Source organism: Lissotriton helveticus, chromosome 5_1 (assembly GCF_964261635.1).
Source record: "Lissotriton helveticus chromosome 5_1, aLisHel1.1, whole genome shotgun sequence".
NCBI classification, from domain to species: domain Eukaryota; kingdom Metazoa; phylum Chordata; class Amphibia; order Caudata; family Salamandridae; genus Lissotriton; species Lissotriton helveticus.
This window is the reverse complement of record NC_136065.1, coordinates 1,340,143,850-1,340,166,817: the sequence shown is the minus strand read 5'-3', so window position 1 is coordinate 1,340,166,817 and position 22,968 is coordinate 1,340,143,850. Positions and strand designations below refer to the sequence as shown.

The window sequence follows — 22,968 nt, the reverse complement described above, 5'->3', positions numbered from 1 at the left end:
TATGTCCTGTCAGGGCCGATCGTACCTAAACGCGCGAGCCACAATTCATAGAATCCGCGATATTCTTACCTTTAAATCACCGCTGCCACAGAAAAACGGACGGTAATCGGTGCACACCAACACGCCGATTTATACAAGCTGGTGTCGAAAACATAGCAAAAGGACTACGGTGGTCATTCAAAGAATGGCCGCCATATTGGAGTGGTTCCAAGTTATCGTATTTACATAAAGGTCCATATAATTTATATGGGTACACCCATATTCATGTGGGAATGTTAAAGGCCAATCAAGGACTATCAAAACATATCAGTTAGTGTTCGTCATGAAAAATAACTAATTGTTGGCGATAAAACTCGATGTAAATTAGGAAATCGCCGCCATGCTAGAGAAGTATCTAGGCCGTGAGAATTCACAAGCTCATCCGTTATATTAAGGTATTTACAAGAATTGTCGGCGGTGTACTAGAAGAAAGAGATAAGACATCTTTAGATGTTTTACAAAACGAGGCGAAAGGATTACGGTAGGCATTCACACGGTGGCCGCCATATTGGAATGGTTCCAAAAATATCGTATTAGTATGAAGGTCCATTTGATTTATATGGGTTCACACACATTCATGTGAAATTGTTAAAGGCCAGTCAAGGACTGTCAAACCATATCAGTTACTGTTCGTCAAGATAACTCACTCATGGCGATAAAACACGATGTAAATTAAGAAATCGCCGCCATACTAGAAGAATATCTTGGCTGTGAAAATTCACAAGCTCATCCGTTCTATTAGGGTATTTACAGGAGGTGTCAGTGGTATATTAGACAAAACAAGTAAGACATCTTTAGGTGTTTTTACAGAACAAGCCAGGTACATAATAGGGAATTTGTTAGGTTTCTTGCAAAGGAGTCCAAGTACAGATTGAAGAATTACACAATATAAACCATACATGGAAGATGACATTACCCATAATGTACTGTGACAATTACAATCTTTAACAATATGTAGATCATAGATATACTTCTAATTCTGGAACAGAAAACAGAAAACATTCATTGGCATCAATGTTGGACATGGTCATTACAGAATATACATAATACAGACTCCAACATTTTAATGCATTCATCCATAGGTGAGAGAGTGACACTCTTCAATGGAATTCAAACCGGAATTTATGCTGTTACAGCGGAACATCCAACGACATTCAGCTTTATTCAAAATCCCTGAGATGCTGCTACCCCTATCAGGGACATGTACAACCTCAATGACCTGCCAGCGGAAATCGGATGGCGCATGTTTGAATTCTAGATAAGGGGCTACTAGCGGTGCATTCTCAGTCTGGCAACGAATCCGGCTTTTATGTTGGGTCAAACGTGACTTAACTTTTTGAGTTGTTTGTCCAATGTAAATTAAGTCGCACGGACACCAAATTGCATATATAACATTTTGGGTGTTACAATTGGAGTGATCTTTGAGATTATGTACAATGTTACCATGTATGAATTGTTTGGTGTTCAAACTGGAACCACACATTTGGCAGCCTCCACACTTGTAATGTCCAACAAGTTTATTCAGTCCCCAAATAGATGTTAAACTAGGGCTCTCAGATTTAGGGAGAGCTGCTCTCACAAGATGATCCCGGAGGTTTTTTCCTCTTTTATACGAGAACAAAGGTAACTCATGAGTGATACCTGTTGCAACCACCAAGGGCCAATGTCTTTTGATGATAGATGCAACTTTGTTACTTTGTGTTCCAAAAGTCGTGACACAGGGAATACGGTTGTTTGTTTTTTTCTTTTGGGGTATTAAAAGAAACTCACGGTGATTGTACCATGCTCTCTTCATGGAACGTTTGACTAACTTACGGGGATATCCACGCTGTCTCAATTTTGCAGACAAAATTTCAGCCTCTCTAAAATAGTCATCTTTAAAAAAACAGTTTCGCCGAATGCGTAAAAACTGTCCAAAGGGCAAGCCGTCCCTCAGCCCCCTAGGATGGTTACTTGAATACTCCACCAGAGTATTGCGGGCTGTGGGCTTTGTGAACAGTTTGGTCGATAGTTTGCCATCATGTGGGAAGATGGTTAGATCAAGAAAGTCTACACTTGAATTACTGGAGGTGGAGGTAAACTTCAGGTCCGGAGAACAAAGATTCAACCAGTCCAAAAACAAGGATAACTCACTCGTAGTCCCAGTCCAAATGAAAAAAATGTCGTCAATGTATCTTCGCCAATGACGTATACAGTCAAAATAGGGGTTAGTAGTCAAATCATAAATAAATCTGTTTTCAAAATCATCTACGTAAAGTATAGCAAAATTGGGAGCATAAGAAGCCCCCATGGAAGTACCTTTCACCTGCAAATAATAATGTCCGTCAAACTCAAAATAATTGCGAGTCAGAGAAATAGTCAACAACTCAACAATAAAATCAGTCGGAACAGCAACTGGTGCCGGTCGGGTATTCAAAACTTTACGAATTACCTCAATACCATCATTTTGTGGAATGTTAGTGTACAAGGATTCTAAATCCAAGCACACTAACAATTCCGTATCAGGGCTAAATTGCATGGACTCCAGTTGGGAAATAATATCTCCACTGTCCCGTACATAGTTACGAGTATTCATAGCAAACTCTTTAATAAATACATCAATGTACTTACAGAGAGGCTCCAGGACCGACCCACATCCAGAGACAATGGGCCGGCCTGGAGGATTGTTTAGATCTTTATGCACTTTAGGAAGCGTATACAGGACAGGGGTCCTAGGAGATTTACAGTTTAGATAAGCATATTCTTTATCGCTCAGATACCCAGAGTTTTTAGCTGCTGTAGTCACATTGTCAATGGAAATTTGAATTTCTGCTAGGGGATTAGATCTTAAAGTCAAGTAATGGTTAGTGTTAGTAAGCTGTCGTTTTACCTCAGTTTTGTAGCTATCCATGGATTGTACAACTATCCCCCCACCCTTATCGGCGGGTTTTATGATTACTTCTTGATTTTGTTTCAGAGTAAGTAGAGCCTTACGCTCGATAAGGGAGATGTTGTAGGGGATGTATTCAAAATCCATGTATAAAGCTGAGATTTCTTTTAAAACAAGTGATTCAAATGCCAAAAGTTCAACCGGCATTCGGCCGGTGGGAGGATTGAACAAGGAGGGAGGACGCAATCCTGAATAATTTTGGGTAGGATCAGTAGTCTCTTTCAGAAAAAAGGCCTTCAGACGTAATTTACGAAAAAATTGTAAAAGTTCCAACTGTGCAATTTCATTCTCTGATTCCTCTACTAGTTCCACCGGCGAGGCCGATCCCAACACCAACGCCCGCCCAGGCCCCTCTAATATGAACTACGTACCTTTTTTAGAGCAACGAGGACGGGGGAGGGGGAGGGGGAGGACACGGCCCCAGCAGCAACTACAAACGCCACCACAACAGTGGAATTCCCAAGCAGGCGAGAGGCAAACACGACGGAAATTTTACCAGTGGGGTCCACCACAGTAGATAATATGGGCTCTAATTGGTCTGAAGTGATTCCTATCTTTAACCTGTCCAAACATCTACTGTCTTCAGCTGAGATTTCTCTTTTGTCCAATGGACTCAGTTTTGTTCCAACTGAGAAAACATGTTGTTTTGATATCCAGTTGGAACTTTTGCAATTTTTTCGTAAATTACGTCTGAAGGCCTTTTTTCTGAAAGAGACTACTGATCCTACCCAAAATTTTTCAGGATTGCGTCCTCCCTCCTTGTTCAATCCTCCCACCGGCCGAATGCCGGTTGAACTTTTGGCATTTGAATCACTTGTTTTAAAAGAAATCTCAGCTTTATACATGGATTTTGAATACATCCCCTACAACATCTCCCTTATCGAGCGTAAGGCTCTACTTACTCTGAAACAAAATCAAGAAGTAATCATAAAACCCGCCGATAAGGGTGGGGGGATAGTTGTACAATCCATGGATAGCTACAAAACTGAGGTAAAACGACAGCTTACTAACACTAACCATTACTTGACTTTAAGATCTAATCCCCTAGCAGAAATTCAAATTTCCATTGACAATGTGACTACAGCAGCTAAAAACTCTGGGTATCTGAGCGATAAAGAATATGCTTATCTAAACTGTAAATCTCCTAGGACCCCTGTCCTGTATACGCTTCCTAAAGTGCATAAAGATCTAAACAATCCTCCAGGCTGGCCCATTGTCTCTGGATGTGGGTCGGTCCTGGAGCCTCTCTGTAAGTACATTGATGTATTTATTAAAGAGTTTGCTATGAATACTCGTAGCTATGTACGGGACAGTGGAGATATTATTTCCCAACTGGAGTCCATGCAATTTAGCCCTGATACGGAATTGTTAGTGTGCTTGGATTTAGAATCCTTGTACACTAACATTCCACAAAATGATGGTATTGAGGTAATTCGTAAAGTTTTGAATACCCGACCGGCACCAGTTGCTGTTCCGACTGATTTTATTGTTGAGTTGTTGACTATTTCTCTGACTCGCAATTATTTTGAGTTTGACGGACATTATTATTTGCAGGTGAAAGGTACTTCCATGGGGGCTTCTTATGCTCCTAATTTTGCTATACTTTACGTAGATGATTTTGAAAACAGATTTATTTATGATTTGACTACTAACCCCTATTTTGACTGTATACGTCATTGGCGAAGATACATTGACGACATTTTTTTCATTTGGACTGGGACTACGAGTGAGTTATCCTTGTTTTTGGACTGGTTGAATCTTTGTTCTCCAGACCTGAAGTTTACCTCCACCTCCAGTAATTCAAGTGTAGACTTTCTTGATCTAACCATCTTCCCACATGATGGCAAATTATCGACCAAACTGTTCACAAAGCCCACAGCCCGCAATACTCTGTTGGAGTATTCAAGTAACCATCCTAGGGGGCTGAGGGACGGCTTGCCCTTTGGACAGTTTTTACGCATTCGGCGAAACTGTTTTTTTTAAAGATGACTATTTTAGAGAGGCTGAAATTCTGTCTGCAAAATTGAGACAGCGTGGATATCCCCGTAAGTTAGTCAAACGTTCCATGAAGAGAGCATGGTACAATCACCGTGAGTTTCTTTTAATACCCCAAAAGAAAAAAACAAACAACCGTATTCCCTGTGTCACGACTTTTGGAACACAAAGTAACAAAGTTGCATCTATCATCAAAAGACATTGGCCCTTGGTGGTTGCAACAGGTATCACTCATGAGTTACCTTTGTTCTCGTATAAAAGAGGAAAAAACCTCCGGGATCATCTTGTGAGAGCAGCTCTCCCTAAATCTGAGAGCCCTAGTTTAACATCTCTTTGGGGACTGAATAAACTTGTTGGACATTACAAGTGTGGAGGCTGCCAAATGTGTGATTCCAGTTTGAACACCAAACAATTCATACATGGTAACATTGTACATAATCTCAAAGATCACTCCAATTGTAACACCCAAAATGTTATATATGCAATTTGGTGTCCGTGCGACTTAATTTACATTGGACAAACAACTTAAAAAGTTAAGTCACGTTTGACCCAACATAAAAGCCGGATTCGTTGCCAGACTGAGAATGCACCGCTAGTAGCCCATTATCTAGAATTCAAACATGCGCCATCCGATTTCCGCTGGCAGGTCATTGAGGTTGTACATGTCCCTGATAGGGGTGGCAGCATCTCAGGGATTTTGAATAAAGCTGAATGTCGTTGGATGTTCCGCTGTAACAGCATAAATTCCGGTTTGAATTCCATTGAAGAGTGTCACTCTCTCACCTATGGATGAATGCATTAAAATGTTGTAGTCTGTATTATGTATATTCTGTAATGACCATGTCCAACATTGATGCCAATGAATGTTTTCTGTTTTCTGTTCCAGAATTAGAAGTATATCTATGATCTACATATTGTTAAAGATTGTAATTGTCACAGTACATTATGGGTAATGTCATCTTCCATTTATGGTTTATATTGTGTAATTCTTCAATCTGTACTTGGACTCCTTTGCAAGAAACCTAACAAATTCCCTATTATGTACCTGGCTTGTTCTGTAAAAACACCTAAAGATGTCTTACTTGTTTTGTCTAATATACCACTGACACCTCCTGTAAATACCCTAATAGAACGGATGAGCTTGTGAATTTTCACAGCCAAGATATTCTTCTAGTATGGCGGCGATTTCTTAATTTACATCGTGTTTTATCGCCACGAGTGAGGTTATCTTGACGAACAGTAACTGATATGGTTTGACAGTCCTTGACTGGCCTTTAACAATTTCACATGAATGTGTGTGAACCCATATAAATCAAATGGACCTTCATACTAATACGATATTTTTGGAACCATTCCAATATGGCGGCCACCGTGTGAATGCCTACCGTAATCCTTTCGCCTCGTTTTGTAAAACATCTAAAGATGTCTTATCTCTTTCTTCTAGTACACCGCCGACAATTCTTGTAAATACCTTAATATAACGGATGAGCTTGTGAATTCTCACGGCCTAGATACTTCTCTAGCATGGCGGCGATTTCCTAATTTACATCGAGTTTTATCGCCAACAATTAGTTATTTTTCATGACGAACACTAACTGATATGTTTTGATAGTCCTTGATTGGCCTTTAACATTCCCACATGAATATGGGTGTACCCATATAAATTATATGGACCTTTATGTAAATACGATAACTTGGAACCACTCCAATATGGCGGCCATTCTTTGAATGACCACCGTAGTCCTTTTGCTATGTTTTCGACACCAGCTTGTATAAATCGGCGTGTTGGTGTGCACCGATTACCGTCTGTTTTTCTGTGGCAGCGGTGATTTAAAGGTAAGAATATCGCGGATTCTATGAATTGTGGCTCGCGCGTTTAGGTACGATCGGCCTGACAGGACATATAACTTTTTTCTGTCGTTCTTAATTTTTGGTTAAACTGCTTATGTGTGGATTAATCTATTCACTACTCGATGTAGGCTACAAGTAAATGGAACTCCTAACTCATGTTTTTATAGGTAGTATTGCACTTTTGATGTCCCTCTGTAATTTTTGGCTCTCCGTCTGTGGTGCGATACTGATTTCCTTAAGCGTTACGATAGCGTGTTTATGGAGGTCTAACTTGAAGTGCCCCTCTTTCTTTTGACTACAGCCTGAATTCGTTTGACACGACAGGCCGTTTAATCAGGGCGATCGGGTCTGATGGATGTAGGCTTAAGTTTGCGGTATTTGTAATTTATTGTGCATAAAATCATCTCCTATATGTTTTCCCGCAGGCTACTGCCACATTGAGGACTATGTTTCTTCTCTCCACTATTTAATGTTGGATGTAAAATCATCTATACATCCGTAACGGAGTTTACGAACAATTTTACGCATAAGTGCACCGAAAACGCTACACTCTAGGCGAATTGGATCCAAAATTTTTTTTAGTAAGTATCCTCTTAAAATTAGAGTTTAGACTACGCTTGCGAGTAGGGCAGACCATCTGATTGAGTCCCTTTTCTTTATAGTTACTCAATATTGAAAATTATCGTGAGCACGCGACGAATTAACGTGCCTGCTCTGCCCTGGTTTTAAAACAGGTGAATGCGTTTTAAATACTCACAGTTTCACTTATTGGTGGTGGTATCTAATTGCACCAACAGGGATGTGGTAATACTATATTCTTTCTGACTTACCCTTATCTCTATACAAATCTCACGATTGAAGTTAAGTTATCACCTTTCTCTTTTTCCCCCCCCCACTTTCTTTCTCTTTTCCCCGTTTTTTCTTCTCTTTGTTTTTCCTTCTTTCTTCCAAGGGAGTTCAAATAAATGTTATTGTATTTATATTTTCAGATCTTGTTCGCTCTTCCAAAACTGTTTTGTCCTGAGGATGACCGCAATGTCTTATTACGGTCGAAACGCCGTCAACGAATATGTGGCATATGAACTGTAGAGGGCACATAATTTCTGTATATGTTGCATTCCTTCTTATACAACACAATTACTGTTTGCCACTTGTTTGGTTTTTGTATATATTTTTCATTTAAAAACCAGCAATTACTTGTTGAGCGCAATATTTATAATAAATTTGTAATAATTTTCTACATTTGTTGACATTTTTTTGATTTACATCTCATTTTTGACTCCTGGTGTCTCTCTCCCCCCTCCCCCTTTCTCTTTTCTCCTTCTTTCTAAACGTGCTCATGACGGAGCGGTTCTGTCACGGCCCCGCCCGCTCAATGGAACGCTCAGCGCAGGCGCGGAATCCGCGCTGCGCAGGCGTGCCGAGCGGGCCGTGACGGAACCACTCCCTCATCAGCACAGCGCGACCGCAGCTGATGACGGAGTGGTTCCGTCACAAGCAGGGGAGGGGTTAATTGACTGTCTTCCATGTTTAGGGGACTGGGAGTATTTGGAACCAAAAACATCAAGGGTATCCGTAGAGGAGTAGCTTGGCCAATAAAATTGAGGAGCTTCAGATTTCCCCTCAGTCACACTGAGATATCTTGCTAAAACACATTATATGAGAAGCTTAAGGGGCAGTGGGAAGAGAGAGGAGAGCGGATTGTTAGGGACACTTAAAACACAACATTTTCCAAACTAATCAACATTTTTAAGGACTTCAAAACAGAGATGAGAGAGGGAGAAAGAACGTGTATTTTTGTCTGTGTGGGCATGTAAAAATCCTGGGAGGAATCCGACAGACAAGTCATCATACCTCACTGAAAGCAATTGTACCCAACTATTTAATACAGAATATATGTTGTGGGATGATGTAACACCCCCCCAGAAGCTGCACCCCTCTGTGTCCATCTTTTGTCCCAAAGCATGTTACACATCTCATATAGTATTGAGTATGACAGTAGCGGCTCCTGGTGGGAGTGCTGCCAGTCGTTGACGTGAGGTGGGGGGTAGTAAACACCGGAATATGGATGAATGCACGTAAGTAGACAATTAAATCAATAAAACGAATTTCGTTGCGTGCGCTGCATCGCCAACTTTATCCTTTATTTTTTTGCATTGGGAAAAATATATATATATGTGTGTGTGTTTATATATCTCCTCACCCCTTTTATTTTATCTAGTTATTCCTAAATTTCAATTGCTGCTGCAAAATGTTATTCAGAGAACGCAAAACATTGTACTTTTGAGACCGATTTGCAAAATTAACAAATAGTTTAGCTAACACTTTATTTCCGTGAGTTAGGGATCAATTTTACAACGGGCACAAATTCAATCAGACTAGGTTGTCTATTGACTTTCCCTGGTGGGCAGGATTAAATGTTTTACGCCCAGAAGGTGAGTACGGAGGTTCACCTGACTAATGCATCCACTACAAGGACATGTGCTTGACCTCATGGTCATGGGTGCAAATCCTTGTGGGCCCACGGTGCGTTTCTTCCTTAGGTTAATGAAAGGAGTTCTGAGCTGGGTAACAAGAAACATCTGCTATAACGCACCAAGATACATTTATAAGTGGACATCCATTTTACAAAAACACATTATTTTAAGTGGCTCACAAATTTTGCATGTTCTTTTCCGAAAATTATGAGCTTTACACGACTTTGCCTGAAGGCCAAGTATTTTGAAGGAGATTTTTCATGCTAAAAAGCTTTTTTTTCCACTCAAAACCAACATTTGCGTTCTGGCGGGGAGTAATGACCTGCCTGTCGGAGGTTCTGTGTTGGGATCTCGCCCGCTAACCTAAGCTGGTTCTCCTGCATGTCATAAATGGTATCGGGGGCAATGTTTACAATCGTCATCTTATACTCTTGGGTTGTACCTTGGCCAAACGGGACATAGCTAGGGCCTGGAAGGCGACACTGGCGCCCTCCGTTTCTGTTTGGAAAAAAGGCCTAGACTTTTGTATGGGCCTAGAGGCTCCCATCTTTGTTGTGAGGGGGTGCCTTCGTAAACGCTACAAAATTTGGAAACGCTGGGCGGACTATCAGGGCCTGGAATTGGAGCCTGTTCCAGCCCAGTGGCCAGACCGTCTCTATTTTCTCCCCTCTTCTCTGAGGTGTCCTTTGTGTACACTTGGTGGGATAGAAGCTTCGTGGAAATGAACCGTAGTGATCGTAGGATTGTAGCTTTGACTGTACATATTGTTCTTGCATGGTCGACATTGCGAATGGTGAGGGGAGTAAGGGCGGTGTTGTATGTTTTTTCTCTTTGTTTTGATTTAATTGCAATTCCTTTTAACATTCTTTTATGTATATGAGAAAAGTGTCAAAGTCATAATAATGTATATTGAGGCTCTGGAAGTCTCTGGGTCACAGAGCGCCACTCTTTAAGTTCTTTTGACAAATAAAATATGTTTTAAAAAAAAGGTTTGCTGGATTTGGTTTGCCATCTCCTTTTTAGATATCTGAGAAAAAATGAGGAAGGAATATCCAACAATTTCACACTCACCTATGGTAAAGGCACTGCAGTTCTATGATTCATGCTGGTGAAAGTTATATAGAGGGCGTTATGCAACAACAAATGACCTAACAACATAATAACAAACATGCTCCCTAAACAGTCCTCCAATCACAGTCTATCAACACCCTAAGTCAGTCAGTAGTGAAACATCAGACCATGAGCTAACTTTTTCTAGTGTTGTGACTGTATAAAAGATGTATTAGAGATCCTTAAATGCAGACCAGTAAGACTACACATTAGTTCTCCTCGTGGCGTGAGACTCTGAAGAATAAATTACGTTCTCATCTTGAAAGAGAAGGTAAACGGGTATTTGATAGCTGCAATCACAGAAGCCGCTATATTGGCCCAGGCAGATTTATGGCTGACTCTATAGCCAGAGAAGGACAAAATCAAGAGCAGTAATTGAAAATCGAGCAGATCATATTTTTATATGGAACAGTACAAACACTTAAAATATTGCTGTAAAACTAAATCTTGCTCTGGAGATGGCACATTCATTATAAGGAATGCTTTCTAAGCCTACACCAGAGATGGAATATTGTACTATGCTTCACACAAGAATAAAGAACATATGACACCTCACAATGAATTTACAACTGGCAGATCAAACACTGACTGTAAGAAAAGGAGCCAAACCTCCCGATACATCAGAAAGAGAGGCGGAAATTAAATACTCTGCTGACTGAGGACAGAACAAGGTACATTTCAAAGATTACATTTACTAAGCCGTCCATTAAAAACCTTAGCAAACTCCAGGATTTAACACTGATCAGAAACCGGAAGCACAAAACTGTGAGTGAGCGCTGAATAACAAGTTGGCGGCATGAATGTGATACGAGGCGTAATATCAGTCATGCTAAAAGGGCCGAGTGGTTTGCTCCAAACCAAATGCTGGTAGGGATCACAATCCATAGAATGAGTTCCTGAAATGTAAATCATTGCTCGTTTTATCTATGCTGCAAAGTGGTCTTTGGCTGTGAGATAAGTTTCAGTTAGGCTCAAATTAAAGGCAAAATCCTAGAGTATCAACCTTTATTTTGCTGGATGAGTATTTGAGGTGTAATCCTGGATGCCGTTGTGGATGTCGAAACAGCATCTTGAAGGTGTCTCTGACGAACTCCCCAGTCGACCCCAGCTGAGTTGTTTTTCCCTTCCTCCTTTTGATGAGTTTTGCAAACTGGCACAGACTGTGTCATCAGGCTCTCCGCTGGATCCACTCCAGCATAAATTCTGGAAATTGTTCCAGAAAGAACTCTTCCATCCTCTGTATTCCATCTGCCATCAGTTGCTTGTCACCGCGACTGTTCCGGAGAGTTGGAAGTTGGCGGTGGTCTCACCCCTCTTGAAGAAACCCACACTCGATCCCACCTGCTTGTCAAATTACAGGCCCATTTCCTTGCTCCCTTTCTCGGTTAAGATCATGGATAAGTTGGTTACCCGTTCTCTATCCAGATTCTTAGAGGATAACATCTGGCTGGATGTGGCCCAGTTTGGTTTTCGGCCAGCGCATGGGACGGAGTCTGCGCTGGTGGTCATGTTAGACAATCTTCGTTCGCGGGTCGACACGGGTCGGGCAGCCTTTCTAGTGCTGCTCGACATGGCGGCCGCGTTCGACACGGTCAGCCACTCCACCCTTATTGCGAGGCTGGAGGAGATCGGGGTCACGGGGCTGGCAAGGGACTGGTTAGTCTCGTATCTCAACAACAGGCAGCAGGTGGTGGCATTGCCGCCTTTTAAGTCGGATGTGCGGAAAGTCGGGCAGGGGGTGCCACAGGGCTTGGCCATCAGTCCTATATTATTTATTCTGTACCTCCGCCCTCTGATCCAACTGATAAGTTCCTTCGGTATTTCGGTGTTTAACTACGCCGACGATACCCAACTGGTCTTTTCTCTGGAGGGCAAAGATGCCGTCTCCTTAGAGACATTTCACCGCTGTATGACAGCTACAGCGGACTGGCTCCGTTCCAACTCCCTCCAGTTTAATGGGTCAAAAACGGAGGTGCTGTACTGCTCCAATGACCGTGTCCCGCGCTCACTCCCAGATGATTTTTGGCCTTCCTCCTTTTCTGGAGCAGTGACTGCAGCAGAGTCTGCTCGTAATCTGGGGGTCATGTTTGGCCCCAACATGCAACTGGACATTTTCGTAAACAAAACTGTAGCCACCTGTATGATGCTGCTTCGGATGCTGCGTAAAGTCCTACCATTGCTCCCAGCGCAGGCTAGGCCAGAGGTAGTGCGGGGTATTATCCTAAGTAGATTGGATTATTGCACCGCACTGCTTCTGGAGGCGCCTAGAACGCTGGTGGGCAAGTTGCAGCGGGTACAAAATATGGCAGCTAAGCTGGCACTTTCTCGCCCGCGCACTGCCTCTTCCACCACGGCACTATTGGATCTACACTGGCTGCCTGTTCATCAACGGATCCTTTTTAAAGCATCCTGTTTGGTTTTTAGAGCCTTGCATGGACAGGGCCCAGTTTTGCTGCAGAACTTATTCTCATGGTACTCTACATCTTGGAGCTTACGCTCCTCCTCTGCATGTCTGGTGACGGTTCCCAGAGTCCAGAGAATCAGGATGGGAGGTCGGTCATTTAGTTTTGCGGCCGCTAGACTTTGGAGCTCTTTTCCGATACTGCTGAGGAGTCAGGGTGAATTTCTAGCCTTCAAGAGAGGTTTGAAAACCCACCTGTTTCCAAGAGCAGTGTGATTTCTGCATCAGTGGTTTCGGCTATGCTGAGTCAAAGCGCCAGGATACCCTCTGGGTGACAGTGTAGTGCTATATAAGTATGCAAATACATACATACATGCAAATACATACTTGTGATGTTGCAGTGCAAGAACTTTTTGGAGGTTTGCTAGCACTGGGCCCAAGATGAGTGACTTTTTACTCAAATTAAATAATTCACCCACAGAAGCTTTGGGCCTCATATGGGCATTTCTTTGTCATAGTGAAGGGTGAAAAATCAGGATGTGGCACAGTTCCTCCTGCCCTTAAGCACCCTCCTTTTTCCACAAGACGGAGCCCAGCGTGACCTCAAGATCAGCCCGGGGATCCAGCATGCTGCTTCCCCTACCACCATCCGGCCTTTTACCCCTATGGACATCTCCAACTCGGGGACCCCTTCAGACCCAAGACACCACTCATGAGTGCAACACCACCTGAACACCTGGCTGAACGATAGCAAGAATTTCCTGCTCTATAAATATGTAATATATAATTGCTCAAGCCTAATCACTGTTAAAATGTAATCCTGAGTGAATTTACTAATGGTATATATATAACTCCAACCACTAGTATATGTAGTAGACCTTTGTACTTACTACCATTCCTATGTGATTTTAGAGTTCATCCGTTTGTATGTCTTCCTTGAGTGACTTTACAACTTGGTCATTTGCAATTTATGTCAGTTTGTATCTCTTATGTTACTCATGTAATCCAAAGTCCTTATGTAAAGTGCTCTGACACCTTTGGGTAATGTTCGCGCTATATAAAATCGCATTAAATAAAAATAAATAAATAAATAAATAAAATGTCCCACTGTCGGCCACCCAACGAGGACCAATAATTGGTATCCAACTAAGCATTTCAAGATCAGGTTCCAATTCACTACTCTCAGAACCATGCTATAAAAATAGAGTATTGCAACTGGAATACTATTCCTCCTTAAGAAGTTCATTCTGACAAGAATCATACAAACCAAGAGCTCTGCTGTGGCTACACAGAACAAGAGCAAAATAACCTGATGTTCTGAAAATAATCTATGACTTTCTCCATCATGCATTTAGAAATCAGATCATTAGTAAGCACAGTTTCTTAGGCTCAGACAAATTCATAAGGCTCAGACAAATTCATTTGTTAGTTATTGTATTAAAGATCTAAAATCAATGCATATAAGTAACATTTTAAGAAGCTCAGTCATGAGTCTTACAGCTCGAAGTATAAAATCACACATCTAGCTGAAATAAATCTATTTAGGTTCTCTTAGCATAGGAAGGAGATCAAGATAGAGTCCCCTAGAGAAAAGTCCATGGGCAAGGGGAATGGAGCATTAATCAGAAAAGTACAAGTCTGGTCTCTCACCAGATAGCTCCAAATCATCTAGCAGGCAAGTTCATCAGCAAGGGCAAAAAGACAAGGGGCATGAAAAGAGAGCCCCAAAGGCAGGCTGGAGGCATGGAAAGTGAAGGGGCAGCCTCCCTTCTTCTAGTGAAGTGATGTTTTATACTTCAGATGTAGTGGATGCATTAGTCCAGTGAGCCATCGTCTCATCTTACGGGCATAAAACTTTTAATCCTACCCACCACAAACCACTATCCCCAAACATGCAGCAAGTATTCTGTGTGAAAAGTGAGAGTACGAGGAATGACTGGCCTTCACTTTCCAAAGAGAAGACAAAGTATTTTAAAACTATATTGTACATTTTTGAAGTTTTGGCTGATAGCATGCCCCATCTCAAGACATTTCTTTTGCTTATTCAAAAGTGGGTGACCAGCACACAGGAAACCCCAGCCACACACTCACGTTCGAGTTGTGCACCTCTCCTCACGCCTATGCTTCCATATCAATGGACATTGGACATCACTCTTTCAAGACACACATAGGGAATGGCAATAGACAGCCTAATCTGATTCAATTTGTGCTCGTTATAAAATTAATCCCTAACTCACAGAAATAAAGTTTTACACCACCGTCTAAGCCTTGGTCTAACTTCATGGTGTATCTAACTCTTAGCTATCCCTATTGAAAGTTGTTTTGCACTCTACCCAGGTAGCTTATCAAAGTTTAAGGTTTACCATATCTCACTGCTGTTTACAGCACTGATAGTAGCATTTGATAACTCACAGCACTGATGGTAGCATTTGATAACTCAATTTTCCGAAACACCTTTTGCAAAAGGTATTTTTCAAAACAACTTTTATAGTAAAATTGCTTTCTCATATAATCTTAGACCAAATAGAAAATGACATTCAATGGAACAAAAGCAAAATTGAGCTAAACTATTTGTTAATTTTGCAAATCGGTCTCAAAAGTAATGTGTATTGCTTCCTCTGAAAAAAAATTTGCAACTGCAATGGACATTTAGGAATAACTAGATAAAATAAAAGGGGGGAGGAGATATATACACACACACACAGACACACACACACACATATATATTTTTTTTACAATGCAAAAAAAAAGGATAAGTTATGGTTTGGAAAACGTTATTTCTTCTTTCTATACAAACCCAATTTAAACTACACAAACAAACAATTCTAAAGTTATAGTACTAAGTTAAATATATACTTTATGCAACACCTCCAAATTACCATATCATATTCATAACTTACATTTAGAATTTACAAGTGACCTTCAAATTACTATAAGATGCGCACCTTCGTATAGTTTGCTACTTCACTCGCCACAGTACACTAACTATCATTGCCCCTTCTCTATGCACTGGTTATACCCTTGCATATTACATAATTATTGCATGTCAAAGCATAATAACACTTATGAAATCTGAAATTACATGATTTATGAGAACGCAGTGCATGGTAGAGTGGAGAGTTATAGTTAATGTAGTATGGTGAGTGAGATGACCAGACTGTGTATGGAAGTTCGCGACTCAGAGTTATTTCAAGGAGGTGCGTAAATTATAAATATAAGTTAGTACTGTGACTTATAGTAATTTGAAGATGGTGCACCAGAGTCAGCCTGAACAGAATGAAGGAACAAGTTGGCGATCAGTTGCGGGACCAGCATGTTGACATCTACAAAGTTAGATCTACACCCCTTTTTTTTTACCTAAATGTTTAGTTCTATCTTTCACCTCTTTCTCTTTTTCCAATTAACCCCTCTTCTTTCCTTATTTCTCATTACACTCCTATTTCCTTTGTTCCCATTTTCCCTTCTTCTCATTTTCAATCTCAATAATCTCCTTCGCACTTGTTTACTCCCTTTCTCACCAATACTCAAAACTTCTACTATTTTGCCTCAATTAACCCTTCTCGTCTCCCTTTTTTGCCTTTGTACCTTTCTTTATTTCTTCCCCCTATGAAAAGAAGTTGTGGAAACAAGTAAGTAATTAACTTCTTAATTTATTGCGAACAAGACGAAGAGGTAACAAAGTACAACCTCTCTCTGCAACTCTCAACTGTACTGTCCACCACCCTTCCAGAACTCCCCCACATGGGAGTTCAAATCTACATCATAAATGGAACCCAACACATCTCCCTCCTACACAGAACAGAAAACTAAAATAAGATGCATATCAAAATTAAATATCTACAACATTTCATGAACAAGGAAAAGAATGACATTCTGATATATAGTTGCTACACCTACTTATACATTACATAGTCATGAAATGTATTAGGTAACTTTGTTAATCTAGTAGAGTGCTCACGATTGTGAGAACTGGAACATGTTGAAGTTGAATCGGCACAAGTGATAGTTTGATTGGTACCGAGTGAGTTGTACTTATTAGAAACAGAAATTTTACTTTTATTCCACCACCTTCCATCTTGTAATTGCACAGCACTCTTATTAGTTCTTACTACGAGCTGAAGCTGAGAAAACTTTGACGAACCCTTAGGCAAGATTCTAGAACATTTAACCCACACAAAATCAGCCACTTTTACTTTGAGCTCTCTTGTCCAAGGTTGAATGTACTTCTTTTGAGCTTCAATTCTCTTCTTGGTAACATCTTGTAATTTGGTTGTTGGCACACTGAACACACCCATCCACCCTCTTAGCATTTTTGAAGAAGGAACTCTACCCTTAAGTAATACAAAAGGAGAAACTCCTGTGTCTGAATTGGGTGTGGTGCATACTGCCCATAATAGATTTTTAAGTTCTTTTTTACAATTGAGATTACTGGCCTTGGAAAGTTGTATATTCTCTTTAAATACTCTATTAAACCTCTCAACAAGGCCATTACTCCTGGGGGTGATACAAAGATGTCTTGGTATGTTTTATGTCTAAAAATTGTAAACATTCATCTAATTCTGAGGAATTGAATTGACAACCATTATATGATATAATTTCATCAGGAATGCCATCCCTAGCAAAAAGAAATTCTAGAAATTTTATGGCGCCAGAAGTTGTTGGAACCTTAACACATTTTAATTCTGGCCAACGACTATAATAATCTATAACAACAATGCCATATTCTAGAATACCCTGGTCTGTTAACTTCAAAGGACCAATGGTGTCAATAGCCAATTTAGACCATGATTTTGGAGGAACTTCTACAGCTTGAATGGGACTGGGGACAGTCACCTGAGTCTTATCACTGATGGCACACTGCAAAGAATCTCTGACAAAATGTTTGACATGTTTATCAAGACCAGGCCTCCAGAACTGTTCCCTGATCCTCCTCTTCAACGAACGAATGCTTATATGTCCTTCATGAGCTAGGGTAAGTATTTTATTCCTCATACCAGAAGGAACTACCAGAGAAGTAGAACGGAATAACAAAATATCATTTATTGACAACTCATCAAAAACATGTTTGAATTTACCAATGGAATCCTCCAAAGAGGATGTGGGACTCATGTCCGTCACCTCCTTGATATCTTCATCACATAAATATGCCTCTCCCCACTCGCTTTCTAAAATGGCACTACATGACTCAGAAATAGCGAAACAAAATACATCTGCATCATCAACATCCTCAACATAATCTGTGTCGTGAATACTTGTCAATCTAGATAGACAGTCCGCCACAATGTTCTATTTCCCTGGAACATACTCTACTTGGAAATTATGTTCTAATAATCTATACTGCCACTTAGCAATGCGAGGAGTTGCCTTCTCCCCACTTTTGTTGTAAAAAGTTGCACTAAAGGTTTGTGATCAACTCTTACTGTGAATTTTGAGCCCCACAAGTAATGTTTAAAATGGACAATGCCCCACCAACAATCTAAAGCTTCACGTTCTATTACAGAATACGTAGCTTCTGCACCTTTTAAACCTCTTGATTGAAAGGCTACCATCTCATCTCTACCATTTCTGCATTGCATTAATACTGCACCAAGACATTTTTGGATCGCATCTGTCATAATTATGGTATCATCATTGATGTTAAAAGGTTTAAGAGGAATAGCGTGTGCAATATCATGCCTAATTCTTTTTAATTCTTTGTCACACTCATCACACCATTTAAACATGACATTTTTCTTTAGTAGATTCCTGTGAAAAGTTTTTGAAGAGCAATTGGGAACAAACCTTGCATAGAATTCGATTAGTCCCATGAAAGGTCTTAGTTGATCTTTGTCAACTGGAACACAAAAATCTTCGATAGCTTTAATTAGACTAGCTTTTGGTTCAACCCCTTTCTCAGATAGTTTATATTATCCACAGAGTCTACATTCATTTTGCATTTTTCTACACTTAGTGTAACACCTTTTTCCTTCAAAATGTTAAATACTTTAGTTAAAGCTTCTTCATGCTCACACTGATTCGAACCGTAAACTAAAACATCATCCTGAAAGGTATTCACCCCAGGGATGTTTTTAAACATACCTTCAACAATTCTCTGGAAAACTGCCGAAGCAGATGCCAAACCAAATGGCTTTCGTTTGAATTGAAACAATCCTTCTGGGGAGATGAAGGCAGTATAATGTCTCGAATCAGGATGAAGGTCAACCTGATGATAGGCAGAACCCAACACCCTACTTCCTTTACGTTCACAATCGTTGTCTTCTTCCTTTTCTCTGTTTGCTCCTCATCCCTTTTTCATCTTCCCCTTTTTACCTTCTTTTTTCTTCTAGTTTTGCGTATTTCTCCCAGTCTTTCTTATTTCCTGTTTTCATTTCATTTTTATATCTCCAACTTTCTTTCTACCCTCCTTTTCCTCCTCCACTCCTTCCACTTGCATTTTTCTTACAATCTTCCAATGTTTTTCTTTCTTCTACTGTCCACTCTTTTTTCTTATCGCTTTCTTTCTTTCTTGTTTTACTTTGTTTTTAATCCATTTTTCTTTCTCTGCTTGTTGTTTCACTTTTCTCCACCTGTATACAAGTCAATAAATAATTTGGCTTAAAGACAACCTACATCACACTATCACGTTACTATTTTGTATCTGCTATACACGGCCATTTGGTCACACCTAAACCACCAAGCACCTTGTTCAACTTTTCACCATTCTACCTGCGAGGCACATTCCAACTGGAACACCTTACCATCTACTGTCTTCTTCTTGATCTCACTCGAGCACTTTAATATTTACAGAAATAACTTTTTTTTTAAGTATGAGTCATAAGCCAGATAATCACCTACTTTGTTTTATCTCTGTATATTGCAGATCACCTTTTAGTGTCCTTGTTTTACGGTGCCCCTCTTAAACACATACAGATATTATCATATTTTATAATGCACAATCAAACTGTTAAAGTCATATATCAATGTAAATAATCTGAGCTTCCCTGTCTTAAGTACTGTCTCGGGTGCTAAGTACAACGTTTCAGAGCGAAATATTACGTTGCTGTCTAAAAGAAATAAAAGGAGCTAGGCGCATCTGAAAAGAGAGGAAGGAGGCTTCCTTCACCAATGGGTGAGGGGCTGGGGAGCAAAAGAAACTTCCAACAGGGGCAAACGAGACATAATGAAGAACCAGTCAGCAGGTAGAACCATGAGGGGAGCATCTTGTCTGAGGATACGAGAGAGAGTCCTGGAAGCAGCGTGCATATACTGGTGAGTACCACGCATCCCAGGTGGCGTTCTTACATTTCCATTCAGAAATGGGAAGAAAATCTGAAAGACACTTGAACCGTGAGAGGCCCAAGTGGAAAAGGAAACGTAATCACGAGAAGACCCCACCTGTTGAATTTAGCTATCTATATGTGCCAAAAACATAATGCAATCAGAAGATGCAGATTAATCATCAAAGCGTTTGGTAAGATGAGCTGCTTAATCAATTTCGAAAATGCAGTGGGTTCTCTGATGTGGCAAATGTGTAAACCGAATGCTCCAATTTACTTGATTGGCTAAAAGGTCTGAGACTGTAGAGACTTGGCATTCATCTAATTAAGAACGTGAAGTGGTGTGGATGACTGAAGCTTTGAAAAGTGGCTGATAGGTCTCTGCAGCTCTAACACCTCGTAGGGCCTGTACTGACATCTCCCTGCAACCCTAACACATCTACACAAAGTTCTATCTCATCTATGGCATGACTTCCTAAGACAGTATGGCTCTCTTTTATGGAACACCATTTCACAACAACTATCTCTTTTCTCATTTAAGGCATGGCAATCCATGGGCGTCGATTCACAAAAATGCAAGAATTAGTGTGAAGTGACATCACATACCCTTTGACCTTAATGTCATCATAGGAAGTGACATAACATGTTCCTTGACCCTGATTTGTTCCAGGAAGGCATGTCATATGACTTAACATCACAACAATTGACATCACTGAAGTTCCATAATTACAGCATGATTAGTATAACAGATTAACAGACAAATGTCTAGTTTAGATACCACCTATATGACGGTGCTGACATGATCTTTAAATGTTCTGAGACACAATACTTGCCCTGATTCATAGCAAACTACGCTAATGCTAGTAAGACCAAAAGAGTTGAGTGGGTTCAGCCCTGACACATGTCACGCAACACTGGGAAGGTGTCTGATAAAGACCTCCACAGTTAACCCGAGCCAAGGAGACTTCATATAACCATCTGACCTACATGATAAATCCATCGCCTAGCCGGAATCTATGATGGGTGTGAAACATGCACTCCCATTCTATCCTATTGAATGCCTTTACGGAGTCAATAGATAATGCCATTAGTTTCTCCAGTACACTCATTCAAAACCACAAGACATGCACTGGAGTCCACAGATGATTACAAGAGGATCTGCCCTGCACAAACCCAATGTGGGAGCTATGATCTATGATAGGTATTACTCTTTTGAGTCATGGGGCCATTGTACCCACCAGTACCTTAATATCCAAGTTTTCAAAAGGGAGATCTGGCAATAGCTATTACAAAGTGCAGGAATTTTAGTTACTGGTTGAGGAGGCTAAAACCCCACTTAAGCAGCAACCATATTTGTTGTCAGGGAGAAACACAAGCAAACTCTAATTAACCTGTGCTTAAAACATTAGTAGCTTGGCACAAAATCAGTCAGGCGTAACTTAGAGGCAATGTGTAAAGTATTTATGCAGCCCACAAACAGTAATAATGTAAAAACACAACACAAGAAAAATCCCATTCCAATTAAGAAAAATTTAGTAATATGTAATAAATTATTTGAGACCAAAACGACAAACGCCCAATCAGTAGAACCGGAGATATGATATTACTTGAAAGCACAAAGTGCCAACTGTGGCTATCTGGTCGTGCCAGACTGGAAAAAAGTCACATGTTCACGCTGACCCCAATGGAGAGTGGGTCGAATACATGGACCAAGTTAGGCACGCTGAACAAAGTACCTTGCATCCTGGTTGCAGAGCATTGCGAGATCCTGCTTTGAGAATGTGTCACACAGCAGCGGTTCCAATTAACTGTACGCTGAGAGGTAAGGTCCTGCATTGAGGATGTGCCACACAGCGGTGATTTTGAGGAGCCACTGGGCTGCGAGGTGAAGTCCTGCATTGAGGATACACTGTGCACTGGCAGTTCTGAGGCGTTGTACGGCTGCATTGCAAGGTTCTGTGTCTAGAAGGTGTTGCACAGTGGCTGTTCTGATGAGCTACAGGCTGCAATGCGAGGTCCTGCATTGAGGATGCATCATGCAGTGGCGGTTCCGATGCAGAGGTGTGAGGAGATGCATGGCAGAACATTGGTTCTGCACAAAAGATGACAGGCACACGCGGTACCTGTCATGTTGCGCTTAGAAAAGCACAACTTGCACTTTTACCATTGCGGCGGGCGGAGATTTCTGCTCCGCCCGCCACAATGGTAAATATACAGGATGCGCCCGCCTGTGTGGCGGGCGCATCCTAATGCCCTGATTGGAACCCCCGCCCTTATGGCGGGCCGGTCCCGGGTCCCGGTCATAATGGCTCCCTAAGTCTTTCAGTTCTAACACAACGCATTGGGTCTTTCCCTGCCTTAGGGAGAAAAGTGACAAACTTCCCTCAATTTCTGCCTCTTTGTCGGCCTCAACAATGAGGTCCATCGCTTCTTCCCTTACCCACTGAAAATCTTCTCCCAGGAAGCCATCCTACCAGGGTGCTTTGTTGTATAGGAGATTGGTTGTGGCCTGGTAGATCTCATCTTTCGGTATTTCCAGCAGTGCTCATCCTTCATCATAAAGGCAGGCTAGCCGAAGGCCATAAAAAAACTGGCTGTCCTTGCCTTCATTGTAGCATAGTTCAGAGCTATATAGCTTTGTCTAATCATTTTAAGATGTTATGTTATGTTATGTTATGTTATGTTATGTTATGTTATGTTATAAGGGTCTTTTATAGCGCACGGCTACTCCAACGGAGTGTCCCGGCGCTTTATATTTCATGACCAGAGCAGGAAAAACAAACAAAACATAACAGTACAGATTCACAGGAAGAGGGATGATCACTGAATCCAGAAACTGGCACAGAAGAGCCCTAGTGGGCAAAAAGCCATGTTTTTAGACCCTTCCTGAACGCCAACAAATTAGATACA

General features: G+C 41.0%; 1 protein-coding gene across 3 annotated transcripts in view; it reads left to right on the top strand.

Moving 5' to 3' along the window:
• The window catches only part of LOC144755373 (copine-5), a 1,407,230-nt gene that overhangs the window by 782,135 nt on the left and 602,127 nt on the right, over positions 1-22,968 (top strand). The gene's annotated exons all lie outside the window — the stretch shown is intronic.